The sequence below is a fragment of the Schistocerca americana genome, chromosome 2 (assembly GCF_021461395.2).
Source record: "Schistocerca americana isolate TAMUIC-IGC-003095 chromosome 2, iqSchAmer2.1, whole genome shotgun sequence".
NCBI classification, from domain to species: Eukaryota; Metazoa; Arthropoda; class Insecta; order Orthoptera; family Acrididae; genus Schistocerca; species Schistocerca americana.
Window position 1 is genome coordinate 242,327,906 of NC_060120.1, and position 13,280 is coordinate 242,341,185.

A 13,280-nucleotide genomic window follows, 5' to 3' on the forward strand; every position below is an offset into this window, starting at 1 on the left:
GGATGAAGCGTCGTCTCACGCGGTCTGCACGTCCAGCACGAACGCTGGTCCAACTGAGGCGCCAGGTGGAAATGGCATGGCAAGCCGTTCCACAGGACTACATCCAGCATCTCTACGATCGTCTCCATGGGAGAATAGCAGCCTGCATTGCTGCGAAAGGTGGATATACACTGTACTAGTGCCGACATTGTGCATGCTCTGTTGCCTGTGTCTATGTGCCTGTGGTTCTGTCAGTGTGATCATGTGATGTATCTGACCCCAGGAATGTGTCAATAAAGTTTCCCCTTCCTGGGACAATGAATTCACGGTGTTCTTATTTCAATTTCCAGGAGTGTACTTACTCCATTCACAACTGCATTTTTTCTAATTTTGTTTGCAGGTGGCTGGACGTTTTGACATCGTCGCAGGGAGAAACCAAAATAATATTTCCAGCATCGAAGGATTACATTATTCTGGCAGGTAAGAAACTTTGCCGATTCTTTCTTCTCTTTTGTCCGAAACGAAGAGAGAATATACAACTTTTGTGTGTAATGATTTATCCTTTTGGTAAACGTCGTTACACAAAGGATGTTTCTTTAAAAGTGAGAAGAACGCTTGGATAGAGTTTCTCATATAAAAATGTTTATGTCAGTATGAACCCTTGATTTGATGCAGTCGTTCATAGCTACTGTATCTACTCAAGAAACACAAGTGCTTTTCAATCTTATTGAACGTTCATGAGTTATTGTACCAGGTGGACTAACATATGCGGGGAACTGTTCCGGTTTGCGCATATCGGGGGACGTGCACGCCGTTCAAGTCCGTTTTGGAATACAACTTTTCCAGTTCTACATCGACATCTATATACACATATCAAAAAAAGTTTTATATCATCTTGGTTCCGAGAGTTCCAGAAACTGTACAGAAAATTGGAATCCAGATCAACATAAACATCATTTCCGTCCTTTTTATTGCTCATGAAGACCGCACATTCCATGTTGCACCACCAAACAGCGAGACTTTCAGAGGTGGGGGTCCAGATTGCTGTACACACCGGTATCTCTAATACCCAGTAGCATGTCCTCTTGCAGTGATGCATGCCTGTATTTGTGTCCACAAGTTCGTCAAGGCACTGTTGGTCCAGATTGTCCCACTCCTCAAAGGCGATTCGGCGCTGATCCCTCAGAGTGGTCGGTGGGTCACGTCGTCCATAAACAGCAGTTTTCAATCTATCCCTGGCATGTTCGATAGGGTTCATGTCTGGAGAACATGCTGACCACTCTAGTTGAGCGATGTCGTTATCCTGAAAGAAGTCATTCACAAGATGTGCACGATGGGGGCGCAAATTGTCGTCCATGAAGACGAATGTCTCGCCAAAGTGCTGCCGATATGGTTGCACTATCGGGTGGAGGATGGCAAAATGGTTCAAATGGCTCTGAGCACTATGGGACTTAACATCTGAGGTCATCAGTCCCCTAGAACTTAGAACTACTTAACCCATCCATGGCCGAGACAGGATTCGAACCTGCGACCGTATCGGTTGCGCGGTTCCAGACTGAAGCGTCTAGAACCGCTCGGCCACTCCGGCCGGCTGGAGGTTGTCATTCACGTATCGTACAGCCGTTATGGCGCCTTCCGTGACCACCAGCGGCGGACGTTGGCCCCACATAATGCTACCCGAAAACAGCCGGGAACCTCCACCTTGCTGCACTCGCTGGACAGTGTGTCTAAGGCGTTCAGCGTGGTTCAAATGGTTCAAATGGCAATGAGCACTATGGGACTTAACATCTGAGGTCATCAGTCCCCTAGAACTTAGAACTACTTAAACCTAACTAACCTAAGGACATCACACACATTCATGCCCGAGGCAGGATTCGAACCTGCGACCGCAGCGGTCACGCGGTTCCAGACTGAAGCGCCTAGAACCGCTCGGCCACCACGGCCGGCGTTCAGCGTGGCCCGGTTGCTTCTAAACACGTCTCCGACAATTGTCTGGTTTAAGGCATATGCGACACTCATCGGTGAAGAGAACGTGATTCCAATCCTGGGCTGCATGGTGTCGCGTTGCAAAAATGGACCTCGCCATGGACGTCGGGAGTGATGTTGTGCATCATGCAGTGTATTGAGATCAGTTCGAATCGTAACACGACGTCCTGTGGCTGCACGAAAAGTATTATTCAATATGGTGGCGTTGCTGTCAGGGTTCCTCGGAGCATTAATCCGTAGGTAGCTGTCATCCACTGCAGTAGTAGCCCTTGGGTGGCCCGAGCGAAGCATGTCATCAACAGTTTCTGTGTATCTCCTCCATGTCGGAACAACATCTCTTTGGTTCACATCCCTGCACACTTCTCTTGTTGAGAGCCCATCCTGGCACAAAGTAACAATGCGAACGCGATCAAACCGCGATATTGACCCTCTAGGCATGGTTGAACTACAGACAACACGAGCCGTGTACCTCCTTCCTGGTGGAATGACTGGAACTGATCGGCTGTCGGAGCCCCTCCGTCTAATAGGCGCTGCTCATGCATGGTTGTTTACATCTTTGGGCGGGTTCAGTGACATCTCTGAACAGTCAAAGAGACTATGCCTGTGATACAATATCCACAGTCAACACCTATCTTCAGGAGTTCTGGGAACCGGGGTGATGCAAAACTTTTCTTGATGTGTGTATACACTCCACATGCCACCACACGGTGCCTGGCGGACGGTATCTTTTACCATTAATTTTCAGTCGTTTTTCTGTTTCACTCGCAAAGGGAGCGAGGAAAACACGACTGTTTGTATGCTTCCGTACGAGCCTTGATTTCTCTATTTCTGCAGTCGTTAAGTGAGATGTACGTTGGCGCCACCCTTGTACGGAACAGTCCAGCCAAAGGAGAGATAGAGTAGAACTAATTTGTAGACGTCCAATCTCAGATGACTTAATCTCGTGTGACTTCTGTATCCGGAGTTATGCCGTGTGGATAGTTTAAACTAAACCTGAGATGAGCTATCGATCCTCGCTGGAGTTGTAGAAAGCGTTCAGCGTGGCCGGGTTGCTTCTAAACAAGTCTCCGACGATTGTCTGGTTGTAGACTAACGCCACACTCATCGGGGAAGAGAACGTGCTGCCAATGGAACCAGTAAGAAGAGAACGAAGGCTGTCCCCCCCTCCAAAAAACAGTAATGTGGCCACTAACTGCTTCTTACTGTATTACTACTAATTACACCCAACCGCCAAGACATCAACTGCTAACATCACTACCCATCTACACACGCTTATACTGGGTGGCCCAAAAAGGATGGTCGGATTTGAACTGCGTAGTACCATTGAAAGGTGAGGAGGGGGGACCACTGCCGGCCGTCTGCAAGTCGGCCATTACACCCAGTTTGCCACGAGATGGCGCAGTGGACGGTCGAGCATCGTGTTTTTGCTGTGGAACAGTTTTTCAAAAATGATGAATCGTTTATTACTGTGCAACGATTGTTTCGACGTTTTGGTGTAGCGCGTGATGGACCCATTCCAGATCGCAGATCCATATCACGTTGGGTGACTGCATTCCGGACAACAGGGTCTGTCAAAAGTGGTAAATCTACAGGGCGTACACGTACGGCAGTTACTCCACAGAACATTGATGATGTTAGAGCGTCAGTGCTGCAAAGCCCGCGTCGTTCCACTAGGCGTCGTGCTCAAACTTTAGGCCTCAGCCGTAGTTCTTTGCAGCGTATTTTAAGCCGTGAGTTACAGTTTCACCCATACAAAATTATGATCACGCAAAAGCTGTATGATCGTGATTTTGAGCAGCGAAGACGATTTTGTGAATCAATGCTTGACATTTTGTACTCTAATAATGATGTTGTGCTTCTTATGTCAGATGAAGCCCATTTCCATTTAGACGGCTATGTCAATAAACAAAACTGCAGGTATTGGGCAGCAGATAATCCCAGAGAATTGCACCAAAAGCCTCTTCATAGTGCTAAGGTAACAGTCTGGTGTGGAATTTCAAGATTGGGGATTGTTGGTCCTTATTTTTTTGAGGAGAACAACGCTACAGTCACAGTGAACTCGAAACGTTACGTTAACATGCTACGTAGCTTTTTGGTGCCGAAACTGCGAGAGTTACATGTAAATCGAGATCGAATTTGGTTTCAACAGGACGGGGCCACGGCCCACACAGCCAATGACTCCATGTTCCCCCACCACATCATCTCGCGTTTTGGAGATGTCCACTGGCCCGCGAGATCACCTGACCTCTCAGCCTGTGATTTTTTTCTTTGGGGATACCTAAAGTCAAAAGTCTACGTAAAGAAGCCCCGAAACTTAATTGATCTGAAGGAGGCAATCAGTGCGGAAATTATGGCAATTCAAGAAGAAACAGTAGTGAAAGTGATGGAAAATTTCGAGGAAAGACTTGTGGAATGCATCACCGAGGAAGGACACCATCTTCCGGAAGTCATTTTCCGTACATGATTTTTTGTGGTTAGTTCTTGTAATTGGGTGCCTGGGAGCATTTAGTTACGTAATTGAATAAAATTAATTTGTAAAACCGATGGAGTTATAGTTATTTAAAATGTGACCATCCTTTTTGGGCCACCCTGTATCTATATGATTAGTAATCCAGTTACACATTTAAAAAATCAGTCACATAAGACAACAATTTTCAGTACGCTAGCACAATTCAAAAGCACTGTTTACAAAACAGAACCACTGTTGTAATAAAACAGTTTCGATCCTGGTTGTCGTATCTAATGTAGTGTATGTAATGTACATGCGACAGCCAGACCATTTATTTCTTGACTTCAGCACAACTCGGCAACCTGAAGACGTTAAGGAAACGAAACCAGTCATAACACAATGAATGTGTAAAAATATAGCTGAGATGGTTTTCATTCCTTAGTAACTTTAATTTCAAAACATGATGAAGATTATTCTCATTTAATCAGTACAGTCACGCGCGCAGCGATACGGACTTAAGAGGCTTGGTTACTGACGTAACATTCACTACAGCACGTCGCACAAACGAACAAACAAGCCATTAGAGAACGCTCACAGATTTCCATAGCACTGTGAATTACTACTTGCTGTAATTAACGCACCTTGTCAGAGTTGTAGCTAACACTGTACCTCGACTTGAATTCATGGTCATCGGAATACCGACATTAACCCAAAACGCACTCAGCGCTCCTTGTAATCTGCTGAAGCCTTCAATGAGGTTTGTACGCGTGGCCCGAAAAGACAGCACCCGCTACCTCAAGTTTCTGCCCACCTTACAGCCGACTGTACTGACCGCTGTCCGCCCGGTACTGCTCCACACCAGCTCCGTGAGGCCCCTTGGACTTGACTGCTAGCAGACGAGCTCTGTTCGTGTCTCTCCAGTAACTGACCGCTCCCACGGCGACTCCTTGGACCAGCATTGCCGACACCCAAACAATCGTGGGCAGTGCGCCAGACAACAACCTGGCACCGGCCCGCAACTTGTCAGTCACAACCCGCAGCGGCCTCCGGCGCTGGCTCAAGTTGAAGTCGCCACTTCCTCTCGGTGCCGCAGACTCTTCCTCACTCCTCAGCACCTCCAGGCCCATCCCGCCGATCGGACAACCTCGGCGATCTCGTAGTGCCCGGCCCCTGGGTGTGTATTCTGTATCATTCCGCCATTGTGCCGATCGTTTCGGTACTCAAGAGCACCGAACAGTCTATTATTCAAATTAGAGCCCCTGCGTTATTCAGTATGCATTTCGGAAGCGATACCGTTCGGGTCTAGAGAAACGAAACGCTGTTGTCGGTTCGCGTCGCGCAAGCCAATCAAAAGCAAGCGGCCGCAGATCCGCGCATGCGCACTGCAGCGCGCACAGCGCCACGAACACAAAGCGGCTAGCAGACGGCACAGGCACGCTATTCTTCGAAGTACCGAAAAGATATTCTGATATCTGTATTATGCATGTTGTCGTAAATGCCGCATTGTGTCACCTTATTCTCATTCACACTGACATCGTGTTTTGGATTTTGACATCGTATTTTGGATTTTACGTTTTGGAAAATGAGTTATGGATAGTGTGTAGTACCACATTGTACTAATACCTCTATAAAAACACCCGAAAAATTGACTCTGAGAGTTTCAACGCATCAGAAGATAAACAGAATGTTGTTATAACTCGCTCCTAGAGATCCAAATGATTAAGTAGCCCACTTCCCTATATGATACGTCAACGATTTAGGTCTGAAAAACAAAATTGAAAAAGCGCATTCTCGAGAGCTCCTGCAGTTCGTCGAAGTTCATAACATGCATTTCATGTATGAAAATGTTTCGTATATGGTGCTACAGTCTAAAAATATTACGGCGGAGATTTTTCATCTCTGTCTACTGTTGCTGAGGATTCGATCGCAGATGAATACTTGTGACAAGCAAGATTATGAAGATGACGGCTGCTAGTTACATTCACAGTATTTTAAGTTGTGCTCTTAGATTCCTATCTAACCGCATACTCGGAAACCGCTACATATTCGGAAAAAATGGTGAATTCCAGAATGAGATTTTACACTCTGCAGCGGAGTGTGCGCTGATATGAAACTTCCTGGCAGATTAAAACTGTGTGCCCGACCGAGACTCGAACTCGGGACCTTTGCCTTTCGCGGGCAAGTGCTCTACCACTTGCCCGCGAAAGGCAAAGGTCCCGAGTTCGAGTCTCGGTCGGGCACACAGTTTTAATCTGCCAGGAAGTTTCAAATGGTGAATTATTTCCGACAAGAAAAAATATAGAGGCCACTGTCGGTTGTTCCACTCACAGCAATTTCATATTTCGATTTTTAAACACATAGAAATCACGGAATCATTACTGAGGAAGTGCGCTCTTACGTATAAGTAATAACAAATGTTGCAGAAAAATCTTCACTTACACCAATAACATTGTCTTAGGACGTGTTGCATATATGAAGAGAAAAAAAATATATATATACCCCATCTATGCTCGAACCCGCGTCTTTGCGTATCACATACGCGCGCACTAACCACTTTTTTTTCTTTTTTTTCATTTTGTTCGGTATTGATCGTTGTGTTTGGTCATTGCGGACGTCGCAAGAAATCCTGTTCAGGTTCGGTGGTTGATCCTTCCACTCAGTTTTTTATTACAGAGGCTAACCAGCTCTCTGACCGAACACGCTGAGCTACCGTGCCGGCTTACTTAGCCACGCCAAACATCTCCAAAGTAAAGCTCATACTTGTACTAATGCGAAGAGGAACGTAGGCTGACTTCGTTGCCAAACGGTGCTGCGTAAGTCATAAATGCGTGATAGTTTGGAAGGTTTCCAATGTCAGGCTTCACATAATTGCTTTCTATTGTTACTTGAAAGTTGTAAACACATTTCGATGATTACTAACTAAACCATTTGTGGGAAAAAGCACAGAAAGTCACTACTAACGTCAGTTCACACTCATGTAATATACGTAAGCAGAGCCGATGTCTTGATATTTAATAATCTTTAAACTCTTATTTGCATAAAAAATAAGACGTATTTTTCGAGAATATTGACCGAAAACGTTTTTTTATGTAATCATTCACAGTAACAACCTAACCTAACCATATTTCTAAAAAAGTAAAATAGTCTATTATGAACTCACTTTCCAACCGGATGCGTCCTCTGGTGATTCTTTAGTAACACTAAACCCAACGCTAAATCGCTAAATATGTTTAAAATAACAAATCATAGGTGTACATAAGCCGGCCGAAGTGGCCGTGCGGTTAAAGGCGCTGCAGTCTGGAACCGCAAGACCGCTACGGTCGCAGGTTCGAATCCTGCCTCGGGCATGGATGTTTGTGATGTCCTTAGGTTGGTTAGGTTTAACTAGTTCTAAGTTCTAGGGGACTAATGACCTCAGCAGTTGAGTCCCATAGTGCTCAGAGCCATTTGAACCATCATTTTTGTGTACATAAACCACAGCTCACCGATCGACAGGGCCACACCGAAATCCAAAACCTTTCGGAACAATTGCCGTAAAATCGGTGGGAGGACCATTCGGTAACAGGTCTCAGAAGCTTACAGAATAGGATATTTCGAGAAAGAACCGAAAATGACGTCGCTACCGAGACTAACCTACTACACCGATCGGTATGAACGATGCAGAATAGGGCCCCTGGCGAGACGCCGCGAAACTGCCAGTTGCTTCCACCGCGGCACCGACGCCGGCTTCGGTAAAATGTTGTCGGTTTCTTATCGTATTGTAGACTCACTACCGCCGTACGCACGCTCTCGCAGCTGCCGTTCGACAAGCCACAAGCGCGACAGTTTCGAAACTAAGAAATCAAGCATTTCCTGACCCTTGTTGGTATGATCTTTTTAGGGTTCTGTAACTAAATAGTAAAAGCGGAACACTTGAGGTTTGTTGGTTAATTTGGGGGAAGGGACCAAACAGTGAGTCATCGGTCCCATTGTATTATGGAAGGATGTGGAAGGAAGTCGGCAACGCCCTGTCAAAGGGACCATCCTGGAATTTGCCTGGAGCGATTTACGGAATCACGGAGAACCTAAACCAGGATGGCCAGAAACGGATTTGAACCGTCGTCCATCCGAATGCGACTCCAGTATGCTAACCATTGCGCCACCTCGCTCGGTGAACCCTTAAGGCTAGTTCACACTATATGTAAGTTTAACGTGGAGAGAGGAAGAAAGGAAAGAAAAGGGAGGGAATCACAGCTGTCAACAGCATCGACACATTACGCGGAATCAGCGTCGACGAGTGAAAAATGTGGGTCGGACCGAGATTCGAAATCGGTATCTCCCTATGCAGCTGAGAGCAGTGATCCTCTGCCTTCCCTCTCTTTTCTTCTCCTATCCATCTTCAATTTACATATAATGTATAACGGATGCAGATTCTGAGTGGTGTCTGTTGTTTCGTACATGTCCGAAAGAACAGACACCACGCGTTCGTGTAATTCACTCTAGCCGTTACGTCACGTCACATCAAAACATTCCACACAGCATTTCAGATTACCGGAATTAACACAGGCTGTCAATGGATCATGAAATCACGTCACGTGACGTCAAGGTTTCTAGGAAAGAAAGTTTTCAATGTGGTGCCGTCTGCTAACATCGGAACTTAACCTATTTTCGACGCGCTCACTTATGTTTTGGTGTGCTTTTGTGTCTTCTCAACCTTTATTTTAATGCTGTGCTTAGTTTTCTTGGCAAACTGCTAATGTTCCGTGAAGGCTTCAATGTTTTTTCAATTGAGTGTTCTTCCACAAGCGAGGACAGATATCTGAGAGCAAAAAATGTTTAGGTTTTACAGTAACAGAACGGAGCTGACACCCACTCTGTATATAAATAAAAACAGAAGTTGATGAAGCAGTTTAAATTAAATAATATTTTAAGTGGGAAAACCGGCTCTAACGAATGAGAAGAATAGAGTTGCTCTGAATTTATTAATCACGTAAGAAACAAAACATGATGGATAACGTGAAATGTATACGCAGTTGCGAACATGGACAACCAGCAGCTGTACCGAGGGGCCCAAAAAAATGTATCCACTGTTTAAAAGTCCATAACTGGCAAACTAATTTATGGATTGATGGAGTTGTCTCATCTCTGGTAGTGTAATAGTTTGTAGTTCCGGCAATCGCCACACAAGTGTTCCATTACGTTGTTTTGTTTTGTCAGATGACAGTCGCCAGATAGTCAGTGCTTTGTTCTTAGTTGCACCTAGTTACTCGAGTAAACATGGCTGACGCAACGATTACATTCGATGAAAGGAAATCAGTTTTGAAGTGGTATTTTAAGTACGAAAATATTAATGAGGTTCAATGGCAATAGCGAAATGTGTATCAAACAGAGCCACCGACACGTTTAACGATTCGTCGCATTCGAGACAAATTTGAAGCCGAAGGTTGTGTTAAAGATGTACACAAACAACGATCTGGACGACGTGTAACAGTAACAAGTTCAGCTAACTCCCGTCGTGTGTTACAACAATTCACTCGCTCACCACAGAAGTCTGTGAGACAGTGTGCCCGTGAAACTGGAGTGAGTCTCTCAAGTGTTCGGCAAATTTTGAAGACAGCGAAGTGGGAGTGCTACATCCGACGATTGCTACACGCAATGAACGAGGACGACCCAGATCGTAGAATGGAGTACTGCGAGTGGTTTACTGACATGGTGCGCAACGATGAAGAGTTTGCAGAGATGATTGTGTGGTCTGATGAGGCACAATTGAAACTCAGTGGTACAGTAAATCGCCACAATTGCATCTACTGGGCCGCCGAAAATCCGAACGTCCATGTAGACAAAGCTGTGAATTTGCCAGGAGTAAATGTGTGGTGTGGGTTGTCTTACCGGTGCTTGATTGGGCCATTCTTCTTTGACGGCACAGTTACCGGTGAGGTGTACCTTCCGAGGCTTCAGACATCCATTTTACCTGCCATCCGACACTTGTATGGAGACGGAAGAGTTTACTTTCAACAAGATGGTGCCCCAGCCCGCTACCAACATCGTCTTAGGGCGTATCTCGACGAAAATCTACCAGGAAGATGGGTAGGCCGTAGAGGTGCTGTGGAGTATCCACCACGTTCCCCAGACCTAACTCCTCTGGACTTTTACCTGTGGGGAACACTAAAGGACGTTGTTTATCGACAAAAGCCACGCACATTGGATGAACTTCGAGAATCCATCGTACATTCATGTGCAAATATCCAACTGAACACGTTGCAGTCAGTAGTACGTTCTGCAGTTCGGCGGCATCGTTTGTGTGTGGATGTTAATGGTGACCATTTCGAACACCTACAGTGATATCTTTAAGCTGGACTTTAAGCTACACTTTCACTACAAATGAGACAACTCCGTCAATTAGTTTGTAGGTTATGGACTTTTAAACAGTGGATACATTTTTTTGGACCCCTGTGTGTAATGGAATGATGACTACGAAAATTAGTGCCGAACCGGGATTCGAACACGGATTTGTCGCTTATCCCTAGCGGTCACCTTACCGTTTTTTTGTCCTTTTTTCAGTTTTGTTCGTTATTTTTCCTTCCATGTGGTCGTGGCGGACGTCAAATGACACCCGTTGAAGTGCTTCGTCTATACCTTCATTCAGTTTCTTTGTTACAGAGAACAGACAGCTCTCTGACCGAACACGCTAAGCTACCGTGCTGGCAAAACGGTATCCACTGCACCAACTGCAACGGCTGCCATTTGGCTATCCGAGCACTACTCAGGGCTACACCCAAACTTCCATAGCTCGTCAACCATGTCTCTACGACCTGTACTCTTACGTCCATTATGTCCTCTATTTTCCCCTGTAAAGGCGACGGCATTTCACTTGAAAGTAGCTTGCCCGGTGTCAGCGGATAAACACGATATTGCAGAACCTGTGTTATTCCCAAGCTCGATGCAGTATTCCTTGGGACATGCATGCATGTGGGATAAAGACGATATTGCAGTGCCTATGTTATTCCGAATTACGCTGCAATGTTCCTTCTTACACGCATGCATGCGTGTCCGAAGGTACATTGCAAAGTTATTCGGAATAACGCTGGCACTCCAAGACTGCATAATGGATGTTTGTGATGTCCTTAGGTTAGTTAGGTTTAACTAGTTCTAAGTTCTAGGGGACTAATGACCTCAGCAGTTGAGTCCCATAGTGCTCAGAGCCATTTGAACCATCATTTTTGTGTACATAAACCACAGCTCACCGATCGACAGGGCTACACAGAAATCCAAAACCTGTCGGTACAATTGTCGTAAAATCAGTGGGAGGACCATTCGGTAACAGGTCTCAGAAGCTTACAGAATAGGATATTTCGAGAAAGAACCGAAAATGACGTCGCTACCGAGACTAACCTACTACACCGATCGGTATGAACGATGCAGAATAGGGCCCCTGGCGAGACCCCGTGAAACTGCCAGTTGCTTCCACCGCGGCACCGACGCCGGCTTCGGTAAAATGTTGTCGGTTTCTTATCGTATTGCAGACTCACTACCACCGTCCGTGCGCTCTCGCAGCTGCCGTTCGACAAGCCACAAGCGCGACAGTTTCGAAACTAAGAAATCAAGCATTTCCTGACCCTTGTTGGTATGATCTTTTTAGGGTTCTGTAACTAAATAGTAAAAGCGGAACACTTGAGGTTTGTTGGTTAATTTGGGGGAAGGGACCAAACAGTGTGTCATCGGTTCCATGGAAGGATGGGGAAGGAAGTCGGCAACTCCCTGTCAAAGGGACCATCCCGGAATTTGCCTGAAGCGATTTACGGAATCACGGAGAACCTAAACCAGGATGGCCGGAAACGCATTTGAACCGTCGTCCATCCGAATGCGAGTCCAGTATGCTAACCATTGGTGAACCCTTAAGGCTAGTTCACACTGTATGTAAGTTTGACGTGGAGAGATGAAGAAAGGAAAGGAAAGGGAGGGAATCACAGCTGTCAACAGCATCGACACATTACGCGGAATCAGCGCCGACGAGTGAAAAATGAATCGGACCGAGATTCAAAATCGGTATCTCCCTATGCAGCTGCCGGCCGCGGTGGTCTCGCGGTTCTAGGCGCGCAGTCAGGAACCGTGCGACTGCTACGGTCGCAGGTTCGAATCCTGCCTCGGGCATGGATGTGTGTGATGTCCTTAGGTTAGTTAGGTTTAAGTAGTTCTAAGTTCTAGGGGACTGATGACCACAGCAGTTGAGTCCCATAGTGCTCAGAGCCATTTGAACCATTTGAACCTATGCAGCTGACAGCAGTGATCCTCTGCCTTCCCTCTCTTTTCTTCGCCTATCCACCTTCAATTTACATATAATGTATAACGGATGCAGATTCTGAGTGGTGTCTGTTGTTTCGGACATGTCCGAAAGAACGGACACCACGCGTTCGACGACGTTTTCAGCTGCATGGACTATCAGCTCGGAGACCATGGTTGCGGTTACCCTTGACGCTGCATCACAGACAGGAGCGCCTGCGATGGTGTACTCGACGTCGAACCTGGGTCCACAAATGGCAAAACGTCATTTTTTCGGATGAATCCAGGCTCTGTTTATAGCATCATGATGGTCGCATCCGTGTTTGGCGACATCGCGATGAACGCACATTGGAGGCGTGTATTCGTCATCGCCATACTGGCGTATCACCCGGCGTGATGGTATGGGGTGCCATTGGTTACACGTCTCGGTCACCTCTTGTTCGCATTTACAGCACTTTGAACAGTGGACGTTACATTTCAGATGTGTTACGATCCGTGAAGCTATACCCTTCATTCGATCCCTGCGAAACCCTATATTTCAGCAGGATAATGCACGACCGCATGTTGCAGATCCTGTACGGGTCTTTCTGGATACAGAAAATGTTCG

General features: G+C 46.1%; 1 long non-coding RNA gene across 1 annotated transcript in view; it reads left to right on the forward strand.

Moving 5' to 3' along the window:
* Positions 1-368: 368 nt before the first annotated feature.
* Positions 369-13,280, forward strand: part of LOC124596555 — a 111,007-nt gene continuing 98,095 nt past the window's right edge. Inside the window, exon 1 of the long non-coding RNA XR_006978318.1 lies at positions 369-459. This is a non-coding gene — a long non-coding RNA (uncharacterized LOC124596555). The remainder of the gene's footprint in view (positions 460-13,280) is intronic.